At 57.5% G+C, this 13,079-nt stretch overlaps 1 long non-coding RNA gene across 1 annotated transcript; it reads left to right on the top strand.

Annotated features, from left to right (window-relative positions):
* Positions 1-275: 275 nt before the first annotated feature.
* Positions 276-1,280, top strand: LOC148164797 (uncharacterized). The gene is made up of 3 exons (XR_015767715.1): positions 276-362; positions 565-719; positions 1,143-1,280. It is a non-coding gene; the product is annotated as an uncharacterized LOC148164797 (long non-coding RNA).
* The last annotated feature ends 11,799 nt before the right edge of the window (positions 1,281-13,079 follow it).

The following is a 13,079-nucleotide window of genomic DNA, read 5'->3' as shown; positions in this document are numbered from 1 at the left end:
GTCCAGCGGTCCTGCCTGGCGGGAGTGGGGCTGGCCCCCGGCCTAAGGGGACGTGAGCGTCACTGAGCAGGCAGTGGAGACCGGGACCCGTGGGACCGACCCCACAGCGAGCCCCTCGGTGGTGCTCATGCCTGCTGGGAGGTGGGGTCCCGCGCATGCGCCGTCTGCTGGGCCGTGTGCGCGCCTGCGCAGGATCCACCTGCCTCCGACGACCGTTGGTGGGAGGACCGCGCCCACCAGAGTGCACCTGTGCCACGTCCACCCAAAAGGTGGGAGCCGACCGGCCACGCCGAACCACGCTAATGGAGTTCCTCCTCCAACCCCTCGTGGGACAGTCGGCAAGCTGAGGGCAGGGGAGGCAGGTGAGCAGAGGAACAGGGAGGGTTCCAGCTTCCGAGGCCAGGCCTTCACCTCCCATGGGATTTCCTTTGGGAATGAGGGCCCCTAAGATCCTGGGGCATGGGGGATGGGGGAGACATGGCAGGCTGATGGCCAGGGCGTCCCCAAGATGCCCAAGGGCTGTCACTGGCACCCGCACTCTAGAGACAGCCCCCTTCCAAACAGTTCACTTGGCTGGAGATGCTCCAATCCTGCTGTATCCCGATGTCCCGAGGACGTGGTCTCAGGACAGCCGACAGTGAGAGCCGTTTCCTACACTGCAGACTCAGGGTCAGGTCTCACCCTGACACCTCTGGCCATTTGCCTGGAGGGACCCAAAGGTAACACAGGGAGGCCCAGAGCCAGCCAGGCCAGCCAGACACTGTTGTGATCCGACCGTGCAGCCCCAGGTCCCCTCCTGTGTGTGTGTGTGTGTGTGTGTGTGTGTGTGTGTGTGTGTGTGTGTGTATAGAGGTCTCAGTCAGGGTAGCCCACCCTGAGCAGGAGCAGGGTGATGAGGGGCCAGATGCCTGGTGGTTGGATCATGTTCACACCCCAGGTCAAGGCTGGCTGGATGGGATGGGGTGTGGTGGGGCGGCATCTTTCTCCCCAGGGTTTATCCCAAGCCCTGTAGGTATATATCACTGCATCCTAGGTGCAGGGCTGTGATCTGGGAACAGCAGGGTGAGTGGGTAAAGAACAGTGAGGATGGCTGGGCAACGCTGTGATGCCCCCGAGCCAGCTACCAGTCCCTGTCTTTGCAGAGCCGCATGGAAGCTGCATTGTTTCCTGCTCCTGCACCTGGCTCCTCACAATGGGCAGATGTGGCATTTGGAGGCATCTCCCTCCCTCCAGAGCTGCTGATGCAACGGGTGAAGTGGCCTGCAGCTCAGAAGTAGCTGCTGCAGGTGGTCTGCCCTCTGGCTCTGGAGGTGCACTGGCTCCCACTCCTGGACCTGGCTCCTCGAAATCTGCAGTCGGAGACATCTCTGATGGGTCAGATGGGTTCACAGCTGTGAGAGGAGAAAAGCTCACCCCCGTGCTTACTCTCCATGGGCCTTCGCAGAGACAGAGCCCAGCCCAGGGCCTCCCAGAGAAGCCACAGCCGGGAAGGGACCCTCATGGGGACATCTCCCCAACTGCAGTCCATCCGCTGGGTGCTCTGTGCCCAGTTGTTGCTCCTGGCCCCACACCAGCCTCTGGGGGCTCCTCCGTGTGGGGCCACACCAACCCATCCCCGCACACCACAAACACCTAGCCCCAGCCTTCTCACCCTCGGCCTCGGCCTCCGTGGTCTCCGGCTCCTGGACCACTGTCTGGTGGACAACCACCTGGGACAGTGGTCCGGGTCGTGTCGGAGGTGTTCCCCTACAATCCCCAGCACCTGCTCCTGGGGACCCCTGTGGGGTCACCCCCTCTGTCGAGGAGATGGAGGGTGTGTCCACCAGCCACCTCTCCATGTCATCCATTGACTTCTGCAAAGACAGGGACCAGTAGCCGGCCCCGAGGCATCACAGCCCTGCCCGGCCATCCGCACTGTCCTCCTGCCCAGTCCCCCTGCTGCTCCCAGATCAGACACACACCTGTGTGTGCACAGCCCAGAGCCTCCCAGAGAAGCCGCAACCAGCAACCCTCACCAGGACCTCTTCCCGACTGCAGTCCACCAGCTGGGTGCACTGAGCCCAGTCTTTGCTGTTGGTCCCAGCCTGTCAGGGCATCTCCTGGTGGGGCCCAGCACCGCCCCATCCCCAGACACCCACATACACCCACCCCTGGTCTTCTCAACCTTGGGCATGACCTCCGTGGGTCCAGGCCCTCCAGCAGAGTCCAGGGAAGTGGGCGTGGCGCTCTAGGTTGGAACCGGGCATGTTGAGCTGTATATAGGCCACTAGCTGCTTGAGGCAGGGAATGTCTGCGGCTGACAAGTGCTCTGAGTACTGGTCCAGCCAGAGGCCCAGAATGGAGGAGATGGCCCTGGAGGTAGGAGGACAAACAGCAAAGTCAGTGGCCTGGCCCTTCCTTCCACACAGCCCCCTGGGGCAGCCCTGGAGATGTTCCATCCAGAGGCCAGGCCCACCCAGCCCACCCCCACGGGCCATCCAGGCAGGGGCAGGTCTGGCCAGTATGCGATCAGCAGTCTCCATGGGAGGGAGCCCTCCATCACTGGTGTGAGCCTTCCTGCCTTCCTCAGGAGAGCCTGCCCCACTCCTCTGTCTGGGGTCCCTCCTGCTGCAAAGGAATCACCAGGAGGGTGCGGGGCCAGTACCCTCCTTCTCTCCAGGAGCCCATCCTAAAACTCCAATCCTGGGAAGGTCCCACACTTCCAAAACTTTCGTTTGAGCTCCACTAACTGTGTGCAAAAAACCTGTGACACTCAGTTCTCCCGTCTCCCCAGTCTCTGGTCCAAGAGGTTTTCTTCTTGTTCAAACACGACACCACCCTCTCTCAACTCCTCTCTCCCTCTCCTTTTCTCTCCCCACAGAAAGGGCTCCCTCCCCACCAGAGCAGGGCAGCTTTTCTCTCCCCCAGTTCCTTTCTAGGCACCTTGCACCTGCCCCACTATCTCCCTCCAATGGCGGACATCCTTCTTCCTATCTTTGCATCGATTTTCTGGGTGTTCCAAGTGATGTGGCCTCAATACAGCTGTGTTCCAGGGACCAGGAAGGCCCAGGGTCCCCCTACTTCACCATCTTAACTCCTCCCATAGTTTACAAGATTCCATTTAAATAAAGGCAGACACAGACTCACTCCCAGGGACATTTTGTTTATAGCAAGGAGGTTCTGCAAAGCAGTGACAGAGGGGACTTCTGAGAAAATGGTCCAGGGTCAACTGGTTACCATATGGGAAAAAAATTCATCTTTACTCTTATCTCATACCATGAACAAAAATCAATACCAGGTGGATCTTAAATAAAATGTGGAAGTTTGAGAGAATAATATTTTTAAAAGATACCTGAGAGAATAATATTTTTAAAAGATACCTTAGGAAATAATTTCAAGATCTTGGGGCCAGCAAAGATTTATTGGAGCATGAAGTGTACTAAACAGAAAGAAAAAAATGGATTAATTGGGAATCATTGAAATGAATGCCTATTTTTATCAAAAGACACCTTTAAGAGAGTAAAAAAGGCAGGCACAGAATGGGGATACACATTTGTCATCTTTTTATTGGACAAAGTGATGTGGGAGACAAAGGCAGAAGGAAATGGACATAAATGTCCTAACCTGTATCCCATTGACAAATACTTGAGGCAGGCAGAGTATAAGATTCCTCCAGGAAAGTCCCAACTGTCTTAATGTTAATGCCTTGCTAGATGGAAAAACAACCTTAGCTTGACCGTAGCAAGGCCTCCAAAATCCTGTGAGTCCTCTTTAGCATATGAAAATCCATTTATAACTTCCTTTGTCTTTACTTCCCCCAACCCCAAAGTGTATAATAATCAGTTGCTCCTCACAATCCCTGGACAGCAGCTCTTCCTGCCAGGGGTCCTATCCCCCTAATTTAATAAAACTGCCCTTTTGCGCCAAAGAGGTCTCAAGAACTGTTTCTAGGCCATTGGTTCTAGACCCCTACACCACTACTACCAGCTACATCAAAAGGACTCATATCTAGGATATGTACCTACTGTATTGATCAACATACAGACAATCCACCAGAAAACATGGACATAAGATCTGACGAGGCATTTAGCAAGAAAGGTAGCCAAATGGGAAGAAGTGTATGAAAGGGTGCCCACATCATTCCTTCTCAAGAAAATGCAAGTGGTATCCACGGTGCGACACTTCCACGCATAGACCCCATTGCTGAAATACGCTGAGCAGACCTCATGTTGGTGAGGATGTGGCCCCACGGCAACTCTCACACCCCGCTGGGAGTGTGAACTTGGAAATCTCTTTGGTACGATCTCCCAAGATCGACACACACTTATTCCCTGACCCACCCATTCCATGGTAGGCGCACGCCCAACCCAGATGCGCCCCTGTGTGCGGGCAGGGCTCAGAGCAGCGTTCTTCCACCTGTCAGCACAGTGAGAACAACCCAAAAGTGGCTCAGTCACGGCATGGGTAAATGAAGTGAGTGACATGCTTTAGAGTGGAATACTCTATGGAAATAAAAATCAACTGAGCCGCATCCAAGAAGAGGGATGAGTCTCAGAAGCATAACAAAAGTAGCCAGGCATGACAGCGGACACTGTCTGATTCCCTTCCATGAAGGTCAGCGACGAGAAAACGAATTTGGAAGTGACAGTATGGGGTCCCCTTGGGGGAGAGAGGAAAGGGACGTGGGATGCGCGCATCAGGGGGTGTCCAGCGAGTTAGCAGTGAGGGGTCCCGTGGGTTCTGTTTCCCGCTGTGCTCCCCTCACACGGTTCATGCAGTGCTGCAAGTATGAGTCCCAGACCGTTGGTATGTGTGCTCTGCTCCAGCCTGCAAACCCAATCACACGATGATAAAGTGCTTTTCTGGTTAGTCCCAAGGCCAGATCGCACAGTGCTGGGCCCCCGACTCTGGCATCATAGGGCACAGATTCATATCCTGGGTCTAACCTCTTCCTTTCTGGAGACCCTGACCAACTGATGAACTCTGGGAGTCACCTTTTTCATGGGTCAGATTTGGTACCTCTGTCTTCCTTAGAGGATTAAGTCCTTGCTGGTGCTCCACAGGAGCTCCATAAATTTGGCTCCCTGTTTGTTCTTGCTTCCCTCCCTCTTGGGCTGGGGAGGTGGTAGATGGTGCCTTGTGACAGAGGCAGGAGCATGAAGGGGTTGGAGTCCATGTGTCTTCCAGGTGAGTTCCAGGGAAAACTCCCTGGGGCCTGCTGCCCACCACCCTCCCGGTCTCAGGCTCCTCCCCATCTGTAAAGACACGGTGAACCAACCAGGTGATCTCTAGCTGGTTAGTACCCTAACTGCCACACTGGGGACCCAGAAGCCTCCTTTGTAGGACACACTGTGTGCCTTAGGATATGGGACCCCTGCTCAGAAAGGATTCTCTTGTGCTAGTGCCCCCAGAGCAAGGCAGGAAAGGTGCCCTGTGCACTTTGGTGACTATGGAGCTGAAGTTGTTCTGTGTCCTTGACCATGTGTTTACTCCTGGGAGGGTGTCAGCCCTGCTGGAGAAGAGTCTCTCTGTAGCTTGGCTCTGGGTCTTTGTGTCCCACTGGTTCCACCCAGAGATGGGGGAGGGACAAGGAATGGCGGGCCGGGGACACAGGCGCCCTCTCCCAGAGGGCTCAGGTGATCTGGACTGAGAAGTGCCATTGGCCCTCCCAGGGCCCCTGGAGCAAAGGGGCGGGAGCTGTAGGCTCTGCGGACCATGCACAGGACGTCCAAGGTGCACTCGCCACCTCTCGAGAACCCAGCTGAACACACACGTGTCCTGGCTGCACGTGCCATGGGGTCGCTCCCTCCAAGCTCCCTGACTGACAAGAAGAAACTGAGGCTGCTTCTCTTCTGGCTGCCCGCACACTAAGGGGTTGTTCCCAGTTTTAGACGCAAAGGGGAATGGAAACAGAACCCTAGCCCCTTGAGTTCTTGATGGGGCCTGGGGATGGCCCCAGCCCATGTGCCCCATGGCCATTTGGAAGACCCCGGCCATCAACTTGGCAAGTCTCCCTTCCTCAGATTCAAGGCACTGAGTATGTTGCGAGGACTTGGGATGCCCCCGCCCCATGGCCCAGCTGCCTCCGACCTCTTTCTTCTCTCCCCCTTGTCACCTCCCCTATGTGCACTCCCCTTCTGATGCCCAGCTGGGCAGAGTGTGTGTGTGTGTGTGTGTGTGTGTGTGTGTGTGTGTGTGTGTGTGTAACTGTGCCAGGTGGAGATGCCCAGGGAAGAGGGCCCCCATGGAAGGGTGTGGGCAGGGGGCCCCCAAACCTCAGATGCTCCCATTTCCAGTGCAAACCCCATGGGAGGGTGGAGCCCTGGTCTAGGAGGAGGGAACCCTCCCTTCTTGGACTCTACTCACCTCGAGTGTCCTGGGCCAGTCTCTGCCTCTCCCCTGGCCTCAGTTTCCCGATTGTCCCCTGAGGATCTGGCATTGCACCTTAAGCCTGAAGACATTCTGGAAGCAGAATTCCCTCTTCCTCCAGGGACCTCAGTCCGTTTCCTCAAATGGCCTTCCACTGATTGCATGTGGCCCACCCAGGGCAAAGAGCGTCAGGCTCACTGATGAAGCTCAGCTGATGGCCATGATGAATTACTAGCTCGTAGGTCAATGAATGAGGGAGTCAGTGAAACCATAGAAGCCAGGACCATGCACCAGGAACCGTGATTTGGATGGGGACAGAGGGCATCTTAGCATGGGCCCTGAATGGTCCACAGGGCACGTCCAGCTGTCCTCCAGCCACTGAGCCTCCTTTGCCTGCAACACGCTCTTGTCCCAGGTCTTCTCCATCCCATCCCCAAACCAGGCTGAATATCCTGGGAGCAAAGCAATAGCAAGGGCCCCCGAGGAGGGTCTTCCTGGACTCTGCGTCCTTGAGGACTGCTGGGACAGCCTGGCAGTGGCTCAAAATACCTCCCAGGCACTGGGCAAGGTATGCACAAGTCATTCCACAGGAAATTCTACAAGCCTTCAGCAGGCCCAGTTACTTCCTCATTTCCCAGGTGAGGCTGAGAGATGTGCCTGGGGTCACGGATTGGAAAGAGGAAGAGCAGGGACTAGGAACTCCACTTACCTGATGCTGGAGACTGTGTTCCTTCCTAAGCACTGGAGCTGGGCGAGGATGGCCAGGTGGTGCCTGGAGCTGGGCGAGGGTGGCCAGGGAAGGGCCAGCCTTGGGCTCTGTGGGTATGCCCAGGACCTGGTCCAGCCTGTCTGCCCCCTGGCAGCATGAGGCTTATGTGGGCACCAGACCAAAGGTTCCCAGGACCCGGCTGTAGGGTGCAGTCTCCCGTTGAGGTGGGCCGCGCAGAGTCCTCAGGCCCTGGGTTCAAATCCTGGCTCTGCCCTCTGCTGGGTGCAATTGGGCAAGTCTCCTGAAGCCTCAGTGTTCCCATCAGTGACATGGAACAACGATCCCTCTTTCCTCATGGAATTGTCAGGGGGATTCAGTGAGGTAACACATGTGGGGAAGAGTGGACAAGGAGACTGCGGATGTGCTAGACTGCAGGCAGGACCTCACATCAGTTTTCCACGAGAGGGAGACTCTTTATGCTGGAGGCCTGTCCAAAATAAACAAGGAGCACGGTCACAGGTCACAGATGTTCCCTGCAGCTCCGCAATGCAGACAAAAGAGCGGAATGGCCCCTGGTCCAGAGCCCGGGCTCTGGGCAAATTCTCATGCAGAGACAGAAAAAGCCAGGGAGGAGGGGGATGGAGGGGCCAGCGTCCACCCATTGGAAGAGCAGGTTGCAGGAAGAGCACACGCTCCGCCGCCCGCCCCGCCGCACACGAACACACAGATGCCCCCCCCCCCATACGTGTGCGTGCTCTTCCGGGAAGGGGGTGCGTGCACAGCGACCCCCAAAGGCCAAAGGAGCCGGGAGACTGAAGAAAAGGAGACATGTCCTGTTGACGAGAAATGGTTTCTTCCAGGGGCCTAAGCACAGAAGGACGTCTGGGCACCACCAGACACCAGTCCATCTGCACAAGCCCGTGTTGGTGAGACCTGTTCTCACAGCCCCAGGAGGAGGATGTGGGAGGACAGGTGTGTGTCACCGTCCAATCTCCAGGGCAGATGGAGGGCCTTCTTGCCAGAGGGTGTCATTAAAGGTGTGGCTCACAGAAGGAATGTGGGGGAGGGCTGTGCTCCGGAGGCTGAGGTCACCGAGCAGTGTCAGGGCGGGTTTGTCCAGCTGGTGTGAGTCTGCTTCCCAGGGGGGCACACAGGGACCTGCGGGCATGTGTGGGATGGGACCCAGGGGCGGGCAACCTTACACATGAGGACAGACAGGGGAAGGACTGGAAAGGTGACCGCTCCCTGTTAGGGCTCTCGGCGGTGGGAGGCTCTGCTACTTTCACTCTAGATTGCTTCTCTTTACTTTACTATGATCAACATTTATTGTCCTTGTAATAAATCCTTGATGATGAAAACTGAATAATGTACTTGGTCCGCGGATGACTGAGACATGGGGAACACTTAACCTAGGACTTGACTCTTTTTGGAATTACACAAGTAAGACACACTGTACATGAAACATGGAAACACCACTAAGGGAGAAGAAGAGGCATCTGCAAGTCCCACCCTGAGGTGACCATCAGGATGGGATTGGGGCACATCTCCAGTCTCGGGCTCTCTCTCACAGCTGCACACCTCTTTCCATCTAGGTTTCTCCCTGTGGAGATCACATCCGTGTGGTCTTACAGGTGGGGTCCTGGATGCAGATGGTGGGTCTCAGGGGAGAGGGCCCTGAGGTCTCCCTCTGGGTGCAGAGAGACCCCACGCCCGCATTAGCACCACCTGTCATTCTCTCCACCCTGTGCACCAGGACCGTGGATCCCATCCATCTCCTCGGGCATTAGTGTTGTTCCATTCCCTGCTCTCTCCAGCACCGCTGTGATGAACACTCCTGACAATACGTGTGTGAAAAACCGAGCCAGAGTTTCCGGGGCTGAGTCCGAGGCTGAGGATGGGTGCACCTGTGGCCTGGGATGGGTGATGCTCACAGACAGGGGTGCCTGTCACCGTTCTCTCCAGGGGACCACTACTTCCTCACGTTCTCCCCAGGGCTGCTGGTCCCCAGACCAGACACCTGCCAGTCTGAGGGTGACAAGCGCTGCCTCCATAGGGTTTCCTTTGCCAGGGTCCTTCCCCAGGAGCTCCTGCATCTCTGACACATAATCCCCACATGCCTGCCCTCCCCCTGGCACTTACATGTATTTGGTCTCCGTCCCTGTGGAACCCAGTGACTTGGAGCGTGGTTTGGACCAGAGTCAGGTGAAACCTTTCTCTGGCCTTGGGTTGTAGGCAATGCTTTTGCCCTTTGTGGTGTGTCTTCCAGCTTTCTGCATTTCCCTGGTTTCTGTGTGGGTCACAGGAGGAACCAGCCCTGTCCTGTCTGGGTTCAGGCTGTGGTGTCCCAGCAGGACCAGGGGTCTCGGCCCCGAGATTGTGCCCATAATTCCTAAAGTGGCCTCTATGGTTACATCTGATGTGTCATCCATCGGGGATTTCAATATCGAATAAGGGAAATTTTATGACAAACACAGAAGAAAACGAGTCCCCTTTGAAAATAGGGGGGCAGACACGAAGGCCCTTATTGTGTGATTCCACTTACAGAAACATCAGAGAGAAAGCAGCTTAGGGGTTGTCAGGGTCTGCGCTGGGGGATAAATGGGCAGGGAGGGCTTCTGGTTCGGGGACTCCTTTGGGGAATGAGATATTCTGCAGCATGTTCTGGGGTGTGGTGGCACAGCGTTGGGAATGTACTTAATGCTCATGACGTGTTCAACTGAAAACAAGTAATTTTATTTAAAACAAATAATAAACAGTATACAGAACATGAAAAGATAAAATAACAGTTAATATGAACCAGAGAGAAAGAACATCGGGGGAGGGGATGAAACAATCTGGTGGGGCATCGGGGTCTGGCGATGGAACTAAGGGTAATTGTACAAGGAGCTCTCCCTGCAGGGCTGTGGTCTCTGGATGTGGCTGTGGGAGCCCTGCAGGAGCAGGAGTAGGGGCAGGGGTTAGGATAGGGGCAGGGACAGGGGCAGGGACAGAGGTAAGAGCAGGGCCAGGGGCAGGACAAGGGGAGGGACAGGGTGAGCAGCAGTGGCAGGTGCACGATCCAGGGCAGGACCTGGGTCAGGGGCAGGAACAGGAGGACAGGCAGGGGCAGGGGAAGGGGTAGTGACTCCGGCAGGGGAAGGGGAAGGGGCAGGGGCAGTGGCAGGAACTGTAGCAGGGTCAGGAGCTGGGTCAGGGGCAGAAATAGGAGCACAAGCAGGGGCAGGGGCAGGGACAGTGGCTCTGGCAGGGGTAGGAGCAGGAGCAGGGGCAGGGGCAGAGGCAGGGGTAAGGGAAGAGGCAGGAGCAGGGTCAGGATCTGGGTCAGAGGCAGGGGCAGGGGCTGGGGTGGGGGAAGGGGGAGTGGCAGGAACTGTAGCAGGGGCAGGGGCAGGGGCTGGGGCAGGCGCAGGGGCAGGTGCCAGTTCTTCCTGGACAGGGCCAGGCTCTCCGTGGGCAGGTGCCAGGTCACCTGCCGGCTCCTGGTCTCCTCCTGAAGTCACTGCAGGCACCAGCCCTCCCTCCAGATCTGGCTCTAGCTCCTCAGGTGGTGGAGCAGCTGTGAGAGAAGAAAAGCTCACCCACGTGCCTGCTCTCTGTGGGCCTTTGCAGAGACAGAGCCCAGCCCAGGGCCTCCCAGAGAAGCCACAGCCGGGAAGGAACCCTCACGGGGACGTCTCCCCAACTGCAGTCCACCCGCTGGGTGCTCTGAGCCCAGTTGTTGCTCCTGGCCCCACACCAGCCTCTGGGGGCTCCTCCGTGTGAGGCCAGCACTGATCCGTCCCCACACACCACAAACACCCAGGCCCAGCCTTCTCACCCTCGGCCTCGGCCTCTGTGGGCTCCGGCTCCTGGACCACTGTCCAGTGGACAACCACCTGGGACAGTGGTCTGGGTGGTGTTGGAGGTCTTCCCCTACAATCCCCAGCATCTGCTCCTGGGGACCCCTGTGGGGTCACCCCCTCTGTCGAGGAGATGGAGGGCATATCCAGCAGCCTCCTCTCCATGTCCTCCGTGGCCTTCTGCAAAGACAGGGACCAGTAGCCGGCCCTGAGGCATCACAGCCCTGCCCGGCCATCCGCACTGTCCTCCTGCCCAGTCCCCCAGCTGCTCCCAGATCAGACACACACCTGTGCACGCACAGCCCTGCACCCAGGATGCAGTGACCCATCCCTGCAGGGCTATCGGGATAAACCTCAGGCAGAAGGGGCAGCACCCGCACAACCCATCCCACACAGCCAGCCTTGACCGTGAACATGACCTGCCCACTGGGTATCTGACCCCTCATCAGCCTGCTCCTGCTCGGGGTGGCCCCACCCCCATGACCCCTCTTTACACACACACACACACACACACACACACACACACACACACACACACACACAGGGAGGGCACCTGGGGCTACACAGGTCATCAGAATGAGTGGGGCTGGTTGGCCGGCTCTGGCAGGCTCTGGGCCTCCTGGTGTCACCTTTCTGTCCTTCCGGCCAAATGGCCAGAGGCGGTGGGGAGCCCTGACATGACATCCCCAGCGGGGGACAGCGTCTGCAAGGCCACAAAAGAGCCCGCCGAGGGACCCCCCCAGCTGCTCAATGCTCACCCTCCCTGCATGCCCCATCCATACAGTGACACCCACACAGCACATCCCCAGCCCCCGGGAGGACTGGGTGCAGCTGGTGTCTCTGCTGTGATGGCACAGAGCTGGGTTCAGACCTGGTTCCTGTGCGTGCCCCGAGCTGTGACTCTGGACAGAACCCGTGCCTCTCAGGGCCTCTCCAGGTCCCCATCTGCACATCGGGGTATTCTGGCTTCTACTTCTAGGGATGCCATCAGGGGTAGGACCTCTATGCATGTTCCATACCTGCTATCATAGGAGGCTGGTGCATACTTGGCAATGCAAGGATGAGCCAAGGAGCTGGGCTTGGCATGGAACACAGCTCAGAGGGGCTTGGGTCTGCTCTGGGGTCCAGGCAAAGCCACCCCCCTCCTGCCTGTGTCCCAGCCCCCGTGGGAAGGTAGTAATGAACTGATTCTGACCTTGTCCCCTGGTGACGCAGACTTCCAGGGGCTCCCATTAGGGTTAGGCTCAGGTCCCAGGGCCTCGTCTGTGCCCGTGTGCTGGGCAGTCCCCACAGTGGCCCCTGGCACCCCTGACTCCTGGTCACACATCCCTGTGGAATCCCCTCCCCTCCAGGGTGGATGGCCTGTGTGACGGCGCTCTCAGGAATAGAATGGCACAAAATGCCGGGATGTCATTTCCAAGCTGGTGGAGGAAAGTCTATGACTTCTCCTGGTTCCCTCTGTCCTGTGTTCATTCTCCGTCTCCTTCTCTGTCTCTGTGTCTGTGTCTCTCCCAGGAGCAGGATCTGTGGGATCCATGGGCGATGTGAGAAACCTCAGAAGCCTCCCTTGTCGCTGTTTCCCTCTCCGGTCCTGGTGCTCCATTCCTTCCTAAGGCCTTCTCACCCTGACCGGAGCAGTGATTCTGGATCCTCTTCCACATGGGGACCCTGAGGCTGCAACAAGGAGGGCCCTGACCTTGGCCTTCAGACTGGTGGCCCAGTACTCTGCCCCGTTCTGCGTAGCCAGGTCCTAAGCCCCCCAAGCCCCGAGTCTGTCCTCTGCTGAGAAGGACCTCGAGGGGGTAGAAAGCATTTTCCCCAGACTGGGATCACAGGGGGTCGGGGATGGAGATCCAAGGCCAACAGACTCTTCTACAAGCCTGTGGGACCCTTGGGACACTGCATCTCTGCAGCCCAAGTGACAGCAGAGGAAGCTGAGGCCTTTTGGGCTATAGCCCCTCTGGACTTGGGGGTGGGTATCTCTTCCTACTCCCAAGTGCCCAGGGTAGTGGTGGACACCAGAACCCAGACCCTGTCTTCTCCCAGCACACTGGCAACCCCCTGGGCCCCTTGGGGACCCCTGACCATCAGCCTGGCCTGTCTCCCCTCCCCATGCTCTGGATCCGGGTCCTTGCCAGGAGTCCTGATGCCCTGCCCCATGGCCCAGCTGTCTCCAACCTCTT

The sequence above is a fragment of the Eumetopias jubatus genome, unplaced genomic scaffold (assembly GCF_037043125.1).
Source record: "Eumetopias jubatus isolate StellerSeaLion01/CBP00866 unplaced genomic scaffold, mEumJub1_p1.0 scaffold_2, whole genome shotgun sequence".
Taxonomy (NCBI): domain Eukaryota; kingdom Metazoa; phylum Chordata; class Mammalia; order Carnivora; family Otariidae; genus Eumetopias; species Eumetopias jubatus.
Note: the sequence above shows the minus strand (reverse complement) of the source record. Positions and strands in the feature narration are given on the sequence as shown.